This window comes from Hirundo rustica, chromosome 7 (genome assembly GCF_015227805.2).
Source record: "Hirundo rustica isolate bHirRus1 chromosome 7, bHirRus1.pri.v3, whole genome shotgun sequence".
In the NCBI taxonomy this organism is placed as follows: domain Eukaryota; kingdom Metazoa; phylum Chordata; class Aves; order Passeriformes; family Hirundinidae; genus Hirundo; species Hirundo rustica.
The window spans coordinates 34,681,394-34,696,475 of NC_053456.1; the positions used below are offsets into that span (position 1 = coordinate 34,681,394).

The following is a 15,082-nucleotide window of genomic DNA, read 5'->3' on the forward strand; positions in this document are numbered from 1 at the left end:
CCCAGCCCCAAAGCAGCACTCTGGCAATCAGAACAGCGAGAAGCCTCAGTGCCAGCAGGTCTAGGAGGCCTCACAGATGTTTCTAGACCAGCTTTGGTAGAGGATCCCACAGACCTGCAAGCGCCCTGTTGTGTATGTACACACCCAACCACACAGCTGTGACACTGCCTCAGTGTCCTGGAGCACCTCTGGGCTCCTTCCCAGCCCAGGCAATTCCCCATCCCAGCTTTGGTGCACACCAGCCTGTCAGACAGCACGGAACAGCTCGCTCTAGGTACCAGAGATACCTTGTCTACAGGTGACAAGGTAACTGGGAATTTTGGATAATTGCCCTTTTTTAAGCCAGAAGAGAGTGGGAGGATGGAATCGAGCACTTAACAAAAAAGCTTCTTGCTGCATTTTGGAGACAAGTGAATGGGTGAAAAAGTGAACTCTCATCATCCCCAGGAACATTATTCTGTCTTACAGCCAAAAAAAATCCCCACCAGTTTGTGATGCATGAAAAACTTGTAGAACGTGTAATTCAAAGAATGCTACAAAGCCAGAAAAATCCCCATGATTTTGGGAGTGCTTTTCAAATCAGCCAGCACAAGTAACAAGTACATGTAATAAGACTGAACTAAAATGAACTTAAGACAAATGCGAAATATCGATGTAACAGTCAAGGACCAAAGCAAACACAGAAGGAAAAAAGGGCCCATGATTAACGGTTCTATGTTTCCTCCTCAGACAGGCAATTCCATTAATGCTGCAAACATTCTCACGTCCCTTGCCGAGAATCAATAGAAATGCCTTCTCTAGGAAATCAGGAAAACTTTTCCAAAAAGGCACAACCACTTTCCTGCAGGCATGTAAATTTGGGTTCATTTTCAAGAGGACATTTGCTTAACTCCCAAGTGTTTCCTGGATGCAGTCAGGTATCTCCCCAAGCAGCTTTTTATAGAAGAAGCCCTTATAATAATTTTACAGATAGGGAAACTGAGGCACGTGCGCTTGCAACAGTAAACCCTCAGATAACAAGCCATGGGGTTTTTTTCTTTCTGTGTCTCCCCTTTGTGGGAAATACAAGCAGCCCCTCATTCCTGAGGGATTTTACATGCTCCCCCTCTCCTGTCTCAGTCCAGCAGCTCGTACACACACTCGGTGCTGCATCCTGGCACAAACCAAGGACCCCAGGTCATGGTTTCAGAAAAGTGAGGCACCGCTCATCACAGCTTTTAAAGCAGACACTAGCTGATCTCTTCAGCAGCACTGGAGTTTTTTTTCTCTTCTGCTGTACTATTATCTTCCCCTTTAAGTCCTGCTAAGCCCACTGGAGAGGGTTTGCAGTTTATATTGCACTACCCTGATCCTCCTCCTGCTTGTTTTTCTGTAGCATATGGCTGTTGAGGTTATAGCCGCTCTTTCATTTCCATGTCTAGACTGATTACCTTATTTTTTTTTTTAATACCAAAATCTATATGACACTTCCCTCTGTAGGCATCTCTTCTGTCTGGACACTGATTGCATCTCCACCTTTTTTCCATTAACTACTCTGGATGGCTACAACACACAAATGCAAAGTCTGTATCACCACCAGAGGGTTCAGATGCAAGAAGGAAAAATTAGTGCTTGCGCTCAGATTTTTGTTAGCTACTACCAATTTATTATCAATAACACTGCCCTATTTGTTAACTGCTAATAATTAGCTAATGCTAAACCTTAGCAATAACAACAGTCTTATCTTCTTTTACCCCCACTCTCCATCTTGCCACCAAAAAAACTGCCCACAAAATTTTCCATTTCCTTTCCTGTTCTAGGAAAGTAGCAGAATTAAACAGTTAACGCCTGATCGTCAGGTAATACAAATTAGATCAGATAACATCAAAGTAAAATCTATACCAGCTGTGGTTCTTTTAACATAATTTCCAAGCATTTTTATCATCTGCTACTGGCTTCACCAATGGCAGAAGGCAGAAAATTTACCAAAAGCCAGTAATAAAAAACCAAGCGACAATAAAAGAGATCTCTTAGCGATGAATGCAGAATAAATATAATGACAACAGAGACTAAACGGCTGTGAATCATATTGTTAACTCTAACTGGGCTGCAGGACTGCCCCAGAGCAGTAAACAAAATAAGAAAAAAAACCCAAAGTGACTCATCTGAGCCCCACGGCTACTAAACCTGTGCGGATGACGTGGTGCTGTTCCAAGCGCCACATCACCAGGATGCCGAGGGACATGCCAGCCTTTGCGAGCACCAAGCTGGCACAGCGTGCCGTGTCCTGTGTCCCTGGGACAGAGCGGGGCTTCCGGGGCTGGATGAGCTGCAGATGCCCGAAAGGGAGAGCAGAACAAGGGCGACGTTGTTCCCCGCGCGCCGCCTGGGCTGCCAGAGCTCACTGCTTTTCCCCAAAACTTTTTGAAAGGAGGCGGTCACTATCATTCATTCTTTGACATTCAAAAAACTAATAGTGGAACTACAAGGGGAGGAGAGAGGGAGAGTGCCCAGCAATGACACGGGCGCAGAGGCATGCAGGGAATGAGGAGGAGGGGAGCGGCTCCGCTGCCCGTGGCCCACGAACCTCACGGGCTGGATGACGACCTTTTGTGCGCTGCCCACCGCGAAGATTTCTGACACGCAGAGTCCTCCTCTCTGCTCTGCGGGGACAACAGCAGCTCAGGAGTTATTTAAACAGGGCCTGATCGCAAGTCAGAATGTATAAAACCACTAGGAAAAGAGAGAGACGAAAGGTACGAAAACTTTACGTAAGCAAGGACGCAGGTCAAAAATCTCCTGAAGGGATGGGTGTTTTAGGGCACATCTATTTTTGTCTTCCCAGGTGCCACTGCTGCAGAAGAGTGTTGTTAACATCAGTTTCGATGCTCACACCAAGTGCTGGAGACGGCAACACCTCTTGGCTAAATGGATATCAGTCTGCAAAAACGAACACCGTGAAAATTTCGTTGCCACTTTATAGGACATCATTTCTGATCAGAAAAAGAGCTGAGGAAGTGACTTTCTCCTTGTCTTTGCCACCATCACCACAAATTGTTTTCACTTGTGCCTGGAAAAATGTGAAACTTTGAGACCACTGGACCATAAAGTCAATCATGTTCTTTCTCTGCCTAAATACTTAAACACTTGGTGCCAGACTGAAGGGATTCCACCAAGAGAAACTTCAGCTTCTTGTGCAAACTCTAAGTTACATATAGCTTACACACACACAAAAATAGGCTGATGGTCCCAGTATATATACAGTTCTAGTCCAAAAGGTAACATTTTCATTTCAGGGCAAAACACAGTTTCCTGGAGTCTTAATTTTATTTTCACAGGAGAGAAGTTCTCCACAGAGACATACATCCAGCTGGTGGCTTCTAGTAGGAAGAAGCCAAGCTTCAAAATGGAAAGGGCTGAGTCCATGCATAACAAACAGATGGGCAATTTTTTCAGAATTTTCAGCTTGGAAATTATTTTTAAATATGATGGGATCACTAAGACACAATATAGTCATTGTCACACCACTAATTCTTTGCCTGCCACAGATCAGGAACTGCAAATAAACTGCCAAGGGAACCAATACCCTTGTGCAGACTTTAATCTATCAAATATGGTAATTGTTAGCACAATCTAACAACTTGTTTGCTTGCAAATTAATCACGCAGTCTTAGCAGCAAGGTGCATCTTTTTATAGCAAACACTTGGCACATGAAGTGTGGCTAATAAGGTGCCTCTAATTTAAAAGTCTCACAGCATCCCCCTTCAGGAGATAATTGCTCACACCGAAGGCCTCTATCCCAAAAAGGCTGCAGAGAACCACACTAAGCACTGCTCAGCAAATGCCCCCAGCTACTGAAAGGCATTGGAGCAGCCTGCCTTTGGCTGGAGAGACAAGGAGGACACCACAGGATAGGAAAAAAACCACTATGGGATGACAACTTACCGATATATCCACAACCTATTGGACCAGAAAGGTCATGTCCATGTAATGTCATCTCTGACCCAGGTATACACCTGATTATTCACAGATTTTCAGAAATTTTGAGTTAATAAATGTGAACAATACAGGTTGAAAACCCATAGGTTTATGGCTTCTTCCTTCTAGCAGCACCTTATCCTCTTGCTCTCCTGACCTACTCAAGCATCAAAGTCCTTCCTTTTTTCCTCTTACTCCGCTAACCATTGTTCAGCTATGCCCACGTGCCCTCACTCCCTTCTTCAGCCAGTCACTTACCCACCTGCTCCTTGAGGAGGCTGCCAAGCTCTCACGGTCCTCAGCCTCAGAGCTTTCCCCTGAAGCTTTACCTGTATTGTTGATCAAATTGGCTATCCCCTTCTTGGCGCCTCCTTGCAACCCTCCTCCGACATGAATCTGTTTTTGTGACACCAAGTTTCAGGCAGGGGACTCACCCTCTTGGTGGACGGGTGAAGAACTTATCTGTACTGCGGCACTGCAGTGTCACAAATGCTGACAGCAGGGCTGATGCCTTTTCTACGTGATCCTGCAGGGATCTTTGAATTGGTGGAACTTGTTGGCAACGGTACCCTTGAGCAGCAGTTTTCCTTCCAGAGAAGGAAAGTTTCTCTTCCAGAGAAGAGGATAAAGTGAGGACATGTGAGGGGAACAACAAGGTGGCAGCAAGGTCAGTAGAAAAAGAAGTGGAGAAGGCGTTCCAAGTGTCAGGGCTGAGATTCCTCTGCAGGCTGTGGTGAGGACCATGGTGACGCTGGCTGTCCCCCTGTAGTCCGTGAGGTCCACAGGGGATGCAGAGATCCACTTGCAGCCCGTGGGAGAAGTGCTTACAGCAGAGTGGGTGGATGCCAGAGCAATCTGTGATCCAGTGGAAGACCCAAACAGAGAGAAAAGGCCCCTGCTTCCAGATACAGAGAGAGGGCCCTTGCTTCCAGACTGGAGCAGCCTATCCTTGGAGGACTGCACCCCATGGACAAGTGACCCACGCCACAGCAGTTTGGGGAGGACTGTCTGCCCATGGGAGGGACTCACACTGCAGCAGTTTTGGGAGAACTGCTGCTTATGAGAGTGGATCCATGCTGGAGAAGCTCCCGTAACAAGGACTCCACAGCACAGCAGAGGAAAGACTCCTCTCTCTGAATGAACAGAAGATCTCAAGTGATGAACTGACCAAAACCCCCATGCCCTGTTTCCCTACACTCTTGGTGGGAAAGGTGTTTTAAAGCTTAATTTATTCCTCATTATCCTCTTCCGACTCTGTTAGTAATAAATTTACCTTAAATTTTAACCTGAGTTGCCCTTAGAGTGTTTTCTCCTAGTTCTTAACTCAACTCATGAGCCCTTTATTAATTTTCTTTTCCCTCTCCTCTGCCCAACTGTAGCAGGAGAGAGAGTGAGCAAGCAGCTTTCGTGGGTGCCTGGTGTTTGGCCAGTGTCAAACCACGACAATGCACCATCTCAGCTGATGGGGCAATCAATTGCCTATTTGCACAAGTTCATTCTGGTAACAAAACGAGGTATTTTTGTTAAGCACGAATCCCCCTAAAACCACAAAGATGGAGCTGTGCATCCTCCACCTAATTCAGGGATGTGACTAAGCAGGCTGAGCCCCCTGATGCACAACGAATTTGTGAACAGTTCAGAGATCCCATCCGCCAAGCACTTTAATCTCTGAAGTTAGTAAACAGCACAGACACTCACTGCACCTCCACTGCTTCTCATAAACTAGACTTGAAAGCCACCAAGGCTACCACAAGGCTTTGGCTAAGTACCTGTGAAACCTGAAAGGAGGTAAAAAAGTTCTTTTTCTAATTTACTACACCCAAAACCAGAACAAACCTAATACTCCACTTTGCTGAATCTTTGTGAACACAGAGATGTCCAAACCTGGGTGGGTGGTACATTCCTTATACTCTCAGGTCATACAGGTGATGACCAGCTGATGAACAGCTTTGAAAGACGCTCACTGCACATACAGAACAAAATCAAAGGAATCAAGGGAAAGATCATCCAAGGCTATGGTCAGTATCCAAAATGTTCTCCCCAAAGCAGCTTGAGCACTTTTCGTAACTGCACTGGAGACCAAACTATACTGTATTAACTAGTAACTCTAAAAAGTCCCTTTACACCCCTTTTTTCTGTTTTCTTTTCTATGGAAGTCATCAAAATACCTACTTCGAGCGCAACAGCAAATCACTGCCAATCTTGTGAGGCTGAGCTGCTTCTAAACTGGGAACTGTGACAAGAGAGTAGCACAGCACTAAGGCTTACCTAAGGAAATGAGTCACTGCAATTAAAGCAGCAGCTATAGAATTTAACTGAATAAACTGATGTCAACTAATTAACACTTATGATTCTATTATAAAAGGTTTTATGGAATTGTAGCCTAGATATCACTATATGAACGTATAGTTAATGACCTGATGTACAGGATCAAACCCCACTATACTTCCTCCTGCCAGTATATAACCGCTTGCTTAAGAAATGAATAGTTGACTGATTACTCAATCCTAAGTTCAAGAGACCAGCACATTATCACAAGGGCTGACACTGTGTTGAGTGAGTTGGCACTCAACATTTTTAATCTGGTATTCCATTTCTTAGTTAAACTTCATTGCCTACCTTATTTACATAAGCCTTTTATCTTCTTGGAAAGCAGGAGGTACCTCTCCAGTAAGATCTATCCTTAGAATGCAATGGCTTTCACTTTTTCTTCACATCCTTCTTTCTAACACCACCATGGCCCAAACCTCCTTCCTGCTGCACCTGCTGTGCACAAAAAGGGTGTATAAGTGCTGAGCACATCCTCTCCTCCCGTGGTAAAAAGTGGGAACGAAACCTGGCTGTTCCCACATGACAAATTTGTTTTGCTATTTCCAGCCCCAATGATACAAGAAGAGGAGCACAAGGGTTTTTCCTGTACAGCTCTAAGTCTTATGGCTCAGCGTAGCAGCACAGCAAATAAGCTTAGAAATTGCAATGTGTGGGTAAAAACAGCCAGACAAAATCTGCTTCAAGTCCTTGCTCCTACAGATGCACAAAATCACACTGGGCTCCCCTGCACACCCTTCTGCAAATGTGGGAGCAACTGGATGAGTTTCACTCTCGCCAGTTTAAAAACTTCATACTCATGTGTCTTCTCCAGGATTAAAGTTTTACAGGCTCTGGGAGCAAGGGAAAAGTGTCAGCACAGTTTACAAACCAGAGGATGAGAGTCACACCACGGGCTTTATGTCCTAAGGAGTGGAGCAGCTGGGAAATGAGCCCCATAAAGGCCACGTACCAAGGACACTGCACAGTGGAGGCAGCAGCAACATGCCCCAGAAGAGGCCATCTCCAGCCGGTGACAGAGCGGGTGAGACAGCGCTCAGCTCTCCCCAGGATGGCTGCAGCCCCTCATGGGGACTGACAGGACCAGGCAGCCTGCCACCACACCTTACCTGACCTCCTGCTTCCCGAAACGCTGCTCCAGGTAAATCTGACAAAGGAAACAGACATAGTTTCTGTGAGGATAGGATTCCACCATGTCAGTGACCTTTCCAGAAGCACAGAGAAAAAAGCATTCCCCTCTCCTGCTTGCAGCCCGATCCCATAAAGCTTTTTACATGCACTTAAGCTCATCTTTCCATGTTAAAGCACTTATGATGAGCTTTAAGCACTGTCTTATGTACCATGGAAGTTTCCTAGGTGCCTCTGGAGAGCCTGGTCCTTGCCTGCTTGCTGAACTGGGCTGGTCTGGCATTAAAAGAACAATGCTTCTCCCCAGAAGGACTGTCATTAGTTGAACCATTCAAAATAGCCTAAACACAGCAAATCAAATACACTCATGATGCCTTAAGTTTTAGCTTTCATGTTTTTCAGATCCTGTGCTGCCTAGGGGTGAAGTTCTGAGCCTCATATGAAGCGCCAGTAAGTTCTCTTTACAGAATAGTTAGACAAAACAAATCCTGGAAACCAAGGACAATGGTTACAAATCTCGGGCCCAAAAGCACAAACAACGGTGGACTGAAGGGAGAAAACAAGAAGGATGGAACCTCACAACCTGGAGCTGTAACTGGACAACTAAACCCCAACATGCAAACGGACCAAAACTTAAAGAGAGGGTAGGACCTTCAGTGAAGACATCCCAACACATGTTTCCCACAGGCACGTGCTCAGCCCTGAAATCAGGCTCTCCCTTCCCACGTGGGCGCACCACTTCCATAAGAAAAAGCACTATGTAGTCACTAATTGCTCTAATTTATTACCATGTGCCAGTTAACTCACTGCGTCACTTAAAGCCAGGTTTGGAGCTGGGTTGCTAAATCAGCTTTAATCATAACGGTCCTCAAAGAACAAAAAGCAGGCGGAGAGGAGCCATTTCGCCCTTCTCCCTCTTCTCTTGTTGCCAAAAGCCCTCTCAGATGGTTCCCCCATTTATCACTTGGATAGCGATCATTAGCTCTTCTCATCCCAGCTCCTACAGACCGATGATGGCTGTGCGACTTTGTACTTCCTTTTTTCTCTAACTACGCACAGAGTTAGGGCTGTGATAGCTCCTGTTCTTTTATAAAAGTTCTCATTTATAAGGGAAGTACTGAAAATCATAAACAATGCCACGCAGTCTACACAGAGACATACTCCTGGATAACGGACAAACAAGGAGATTTTAAAGCAAAATATAAACACTCAAATGCTCCAAGTCCTGTGTACAAAAAGCACATTCTACTCTTAGGGCTTTTAAATTATCTTATTAAATACACACCTCTAACCAAATCATTCTGAGTTAGAATTGCAATTGTTTGCTCAAACATATAGAGTACGAAGCTCCAAAGAAGATATGAAGTATATAATCTGGACCACAGGCTACACTGACTATCCTCCCTCCTCGTGGGCAGTGATGTACCTGCACTCACCTGCTTACCCTCTGGTAACCCCCGGATGACAATTTCAGGATCTTGAAATGATTCATTTCATTTTCATGTAAAAAGAAAGATTCAGAGAAACAGAATGAGAAAGGGGGGCTGGGAAGAGAGAATTAACAGTTTCTTTAAGCTAAGAAGGCAGTGTGAAAACTCAGCTGTTAGGAGAAAAAAAAAATAAAAACACAAGAGCGGTTTTCTTCTAGAGGACTTTGCCTTAAACCAAACATATTCCTAGTGGAAAGTTATTAATGTGAAAAAGTTGGACCCGCTTTAGATATAAAAGATATAACTGGCCTAAGTGAATAAACAGGGAAATCAGAATTTAAATTCAGATCTTTGACACTAATTTATTCCAAGTCACAGAAACACAGGAGCTGAACACTCGCCACCTTTAGCATCCAACCCACCCCCTCTCATCAAAAAGCATTTAATCTGTCAAAAAAATAATAAAAAAGAAGAAAATACTCTATAGGCTGAAAACTGCTGACTTACATTTGTTCAGCTAATGTCCAATTACTATTACATGAAACTCTACATGGGAAAAAAAAAAAGTCTAATAAGAAAGCTAATGAAAATTGAGTATTTTACAAGAAAGTTACCTAAGCATAAAGTCAACTGGATATTACAGTGGTATTCAAATCCAGGGGTACTAACAAGGGGAAAGCTGGCATTCACGCAGGAATGAGTTCTCAGACACGGAGAAAGAGAGTGAGCCAAAATCTTCCAGAAGTCCATCCTCATCACGCTAACTTTAGTTTTTTTCCTTAAACGTGCATTTTAACACAACACCAAGCTTTCCATACAGTATTTGAAAACAGCTTCCCGTGCATCACTTTGAACTGAAACTTTTGCAAATTCATTTTTGGGAGAGGAAATAGAGGTTTGTGGTGGGAGAGGGGGAAATGGGAGCACAAGGTGCAGCCCCTTCCCTGGCAGCCCAAAATTGCTGAGGATTAAAAATGCACAAGACACGGGGTTCAGCCTCCCTGAAGCCTCCTGTCCTGCACAAACAAGGGGCAGCCAATTGTGGCATTGCTTACTGTGCAGGACGTATTTGATTTTGATTTTTTCCTCGATTATAAGGTTAATGAAAGCCTCTGCTGCACTTCAGTGCAGATATTTCACTGTTCCTCTCTTCAGCGATTTCAGCCATAAAGCCACACTAATTACTCTGACAGGATAACAGGAGGAAAAAAGAAAGGGATGCAGGCAAACACACATATTCCTTGTGAGCTGTCATGGGTAAAAGAGGGCTCCAGCCCCTCGGCTCAACCAGTCCTATAGACCCAACAAAGGAGCTTCTGGCCCAGCAGCACAGAGCCAAAACTGTGGATGCAGAGAGCAGAATGGGGAGAGGGGAAAAAAGGAAGAAAGAAAAGGAAGTACACGCTCATTCTTGTGTTGTGAGGTCCTTACTATGCAAAGCTTTCATTGCAAAGAAAAGTGCTATTGAGAGAAGATACAGGGGACCAAAATACTGGGAGGCAAACAAGCAAACACAGGGCAGCACCCACTGCGAGGGGCCCAGGACCCCTGCAAACACAGAAATCAATCAGCAAGCCAGATTTTGGGAGCGGCAGCTATTTCCAATTAATAAAACAACCACCTCCTTGACAGACTTGGTCTATATTCCTGCAGGTACACACCATGTCCGAGCACCAAGCACAACGCAGACACAAGCTGCAGCCACTGCAAGATGGATCGCGCATCATTCAGTTTTTCTGTGCACGCTGTCATGTTCAGGCAGTCACCAAAATTACATCTACTTCGCTGCAAAAAGAGAAGAGCTATCGAATAGTGAGTGAAAACACTTCAGCTGGACAGGAAGGAATGTCAGCAGGGCAGCCCTGGCTGCAGCCAGCTCCAGCTGAGCACCATATGAGAGGATTTACCTCTCACTGGCTCCAGATAGAAACCTGTTCTTGCCACAGTCCTTCAAAATTGCCAACTCTAAACACTGCAATTTACCACAGGCACTGACAATAGCTATGGGTTACCTCCCTTGCCAGCAGGAAGGATCACCAGTAACTCACTCCCCTCAATTCTCAGAACTCGTGTTCAGAGCCCCCCCAACACAGGTGAAAACACCTCATGCTCTAGGGTGCTTTGTTTGCTGAAGGTCTAAAGACCTCTTTGTTACGGGGCATTTTAAGGGTTTTTCAGCCAATAGCATATTGCTAAAGCTTACAGACAATTGTTCTAGCCAATTGCTAAAAGCACACGTACGCCTGCTCCAAACAATGCTTGCTTGTATGCTTTCTATTAACAATACACAATACTCTTACTAAGCTTAAAACCTCCTATTACCTCGCTAGGCGCATTTTTCTGCAATCTTGAGGTCTATCCTGGCCAAACCTAAAACTCAAACTATTGTTTCATGTCCTTGCTTGCTGTACTATTATGACTTTTCCTACTTTCAAGCTTTGCAGTGGCAGCTAATTCTACGTTCTTCTGCTCTTTCTGTTTCGGGGGGCCTGCTTTCACAGCTTTCTGAAAGCCTTCTTACCTTTAATATTTCCCACACTCATGCTATGGTGTGCTTTGCTCGAAGGTTTCCCTGCAGCAGTGAGCACCAGGACAGGATCTGCATGTACCAACAGCTCCCAATCAGTGAAATAAAAAAATCATTCCACTAGTTTTATGCCTTTTTTTTTTTTTTTTCTCCTATTGGATATAAAACACTGAGAAATGTGAGCCACACATAACACCATGCATTTTTTTCCTGGGTCCAGCTCCCAGTGACTCAAAGGCATTTTACTCAAGTAAGGATCACAAGCCTTATAGCTTAGACCACATTCGTAATGAGTACCACTTGGGTTATGAAAAGCTTCACCTATAAATCTCAAAACACTTTGCAAACACAAGGAAACCTCATTTTTATCACTCCTCAGTTTGGCAAAAATCATGAAATCTCTCCTTTGCACTTTCCCTCGTTTTGGAGAGGGGAAACCCCTCCCCAGTGGTCAAGAAATGAGACAAAATTCTACCCCAGGTCTCCCCCATCTTGCCATTCTCTCACTGGAGCCTCACCGCTCCCTAAGCCCCACCTTTGGATCGCTTTGGAAATGCATTTGGTAAGCCCCCCATGAAACACGCACTATTTATCTCTGCATTCCTGAAATCCTGTTAGCTTGACAAATAACAATTAGCCACCTTTAGCATCAAGAAAAACATATTTTCTGTCTCTCCTGTTAATTATACTTTAAACATACATAAACTGTAGCCATGGGAATAAAAACAGGAGAGGGGAGAGCTTTAGAGGAGGAAGCTTTGTTACAACAGCCACACTTTGACAACCTAACAGAAACGAACGGAGTTACTTTGTGTCTTTCCCAGCAAGTTTCCTTCAATTAGCTTCTCCACTGAGTTCAAAAGGTGGCTACTCGAGCCCTGTCCTAGTTTGTGGAATTACAGTCCCTCAATGATGTATGCAAAGACATGGGGAAATCTGTATTAAAGTTCCGCTGCCTTGGCTAAATATAAAATGAAGAAAAGCGGGGAGGCGGGGGAAGGAGGAAGGCACTTGGCATTCAGTGATTCTCCACGGCGGAACAATTAATTTTCCACTCTGTGATGAGATGACCGACACAGTGGTGCAGCACATGCATAAATACTTGTCTATCAGCACGCAAAAACTCAGGGAGGAGAGCACCAAAACAGGTCCTCAATGATACACTGTCAGTAATGCCTGAAAGTCCCTGAGTGGCAACCACTGCACACAAAAGCTGATCCTTCTTGCCACATTTTAAAATCACTGCTCCTCTCTTCAGACTAATGGCTTTCTCCCCTTGCTCTTAACGCTTCACCCCTCCCCCCACTGTTTTTTGACATTGTTAAACAACTTCTTAATCTTCTTCCTTCTCAGGTCTATCTTGATGGGAGGGGAGCATACACTTCTGGGCACTTTTCTACTCATCAGTCACTTGGGATGCCCAGGGCACTGCATCCTGGGCTGAGGAGCAGAAGGACAGTAAATATAAATGTAAAACAAACTTAGGACTGATGTTCCCAACCCTTTTGCTGACCCCTTGCAGGAGGCTCACTCTGTCCATACAGCTCCAGACCCAGCCAGGCACCAAGCACCAGCACCTGCCTCCAGCACTGCCCTCATGTTTCTGACACTGCTTGCCTTGGACAGTTTTCAGAGGAATGAGGAATCAGAGACGTTTCAAGGGCCCATTTGGTCTGAAATCTCAGCCCCGATTTTGCAGACTTCCAAAGAACCCTTGCCTAGAAGTGTCAAGATGTATTTATCTGTCAGCAAGGACAGCCCCAGCAGAACAAGAACGAAAACACAGAAAAGTAAGAAACTCAACACAAAACAAACAAAATACCCACTCCAAACAAATCCAATCCCATCCAATTCCTGACTACATCTTGAAAAAGGCAGTAACAAAGTAAATTTTAACATCCAGGGTCCATGGACTGCCCCCCAGGTAACAACTGGTACCTGCAGATACAGGTTTCCCACTGTATCCCCCCAGCACCTTCCAGATTTTTTTCAACAAGAGTCCAGACCCTCATCCACATTCAAAACCCACTGCAAAATATCTCTCAGGCACAAGAGCCCCAGCTGCCAAGAGCTGCTGTCCCAGAGCAACACTCCAAGCACCCCTCCTCAGCTCAAACCCACAGGAGTTGTACAGGTTTCTTTAGGCAGGACCAGCAAGGCAGCTTCTTCTAACTTTTGGCTTTGTTCTATTCCCGACTCGCCCATGCCGTGCCTGTGCTTTTCAAGATGTCCTTGCAATTACACCCGGAAAGGAACAGCAGGGCACACCACCCAGTGAGAGCCTAAACAAGGCAACCCCATCCACTTCAGAAGGGGATGTCTGCTTCCCACTTACACTGTGATTATCCACAAATGTTCACAGGTGTGGGATGGCACCCTGTGGAAGCTGTTTTATCATCCAGGCAGGACCTGGCAGCAGGGGCTACCCTACACATCCCCCTTCTGTGAGGGCAGCACAGCCTCTCCTGCGCTATGCACATCATCCCAGAGCAGGAGGTCTGAGCCTTGGACATTCTGCACAACACAGCCACTTGAAAAACAGTAATTAAAATTAATCCGAAGTAACTGATACCAGCAGACATGAGCTGTCCTTCCACTGACTCTCAGTTTTCTCACAAGAATGCACAGTAAGCACGCAGGGGAATAATGCACCAACTGCATTTTAAATGGTCCCTCACCCAGAATACCAGACTGCTAGTATGAACTGCAGGACTTTTGCTCCAACAAATTATTTAAAATCCGAACAGCTCACCACAAACATAGCAGACTCACTCAACAGCAGACACATTTTTCATTTAATCAGTTCTGTTATAACACGTGCAATGTTAAAAGCAACAGGTAATTACATAAATGAGTGTAATACCACACTAGGTAAAAAGGTGCCACTTACTGTATCACTAATCAAAATGATGTTTCCAGTATCCTTGTTTTACAGATACCCTTGTCTTTGCCTTTGTAGTTTCTGCCTTTTGTGGCAGTTTGTTTCTACTTTCTTCGTTCAAGTGTTAGAAATTGAGCATCATATAATCAGAGGGGGGAAAAAGCTTAAAAAATACATCTGCTTACAGGTATTTGTCTCTACTATCTACTCCCACTTCTTTTCCCTGGAAGGTTTGTGCTCAAGTAAACTGGAATAAGCATATGTAATTTTCATCACAAAAAATATCCCTTACCTCAGGGATACAAGAAAAAAAAAAAAATCACCAGGGTAACAGATATGTCAAGATTCTTACCATGGCAAATCTACCATTTGTAATCCACACTGCATCCAAACTATCTCCTCCAACTCTATCTGCCTTTCTTTACAGCATGGTCACTTTGCTTAATGAACTAGCACTGCACTTTTGGGCTAGTGCACACTCAGGAGCTTCCCTGAAGGAACTACCCCACTTAACCCAAAAGTTTTCCGTCAGATTTGCACTTTATAAACTGGATGAGAACATTAAGTAGAACTGGAAAGCAAGTAGCAAAAGGTCTTTGAAAGCCATCCCAAAGCCACTAGCAATAACCATCTATTGATCAGGCATCTGTAAAAAACAGAGAAGGTGGAAAGCCTAGGAAAAGAGGAGGAAGCAGATGAGCTGCAGTCCACTGAGAGAAGTTGGTACTACCTGAACACATTATAAATACAGAAAAAAAAAAGATCCCTAATCTGAGCAATGCAAGCTGCTATGAGTAACACCCATACATGGCCTGGCAGCATGCAGGGTA

The 15,082-nt window shown here is 44.6% G+C and overlaps 1 protein-coding gene across 2 annotated transcripts in view; it reads right to left on the reverse strand.

Moving 5' to 3' along the window:
- The window catches only part of ERBB4 (erb-b2 receptor tyrosine kinase 4), a 576,525-nt gene that overhangs the window by 532,060 nt on the left and 29,383 nt on the right, over positions 1 to 15,082 (reverse strand). The window contains exon 1 of one of the 2 annotated variants that reach the window (XM_058421396.1): positions 6,578 to 6,593. The exons of the other annotated variant lie outside the window; for it this stretch is intronic. The gene's annotated coding sequence lies outside the window, so the exon portion shown is untranslated. Of the gene's footprint in view, positions 1 to 6,577; positions 6,594 to 15,082 lie in introns of those variants that run through there. 2 annotated transcript variants of the gene reach the window in all.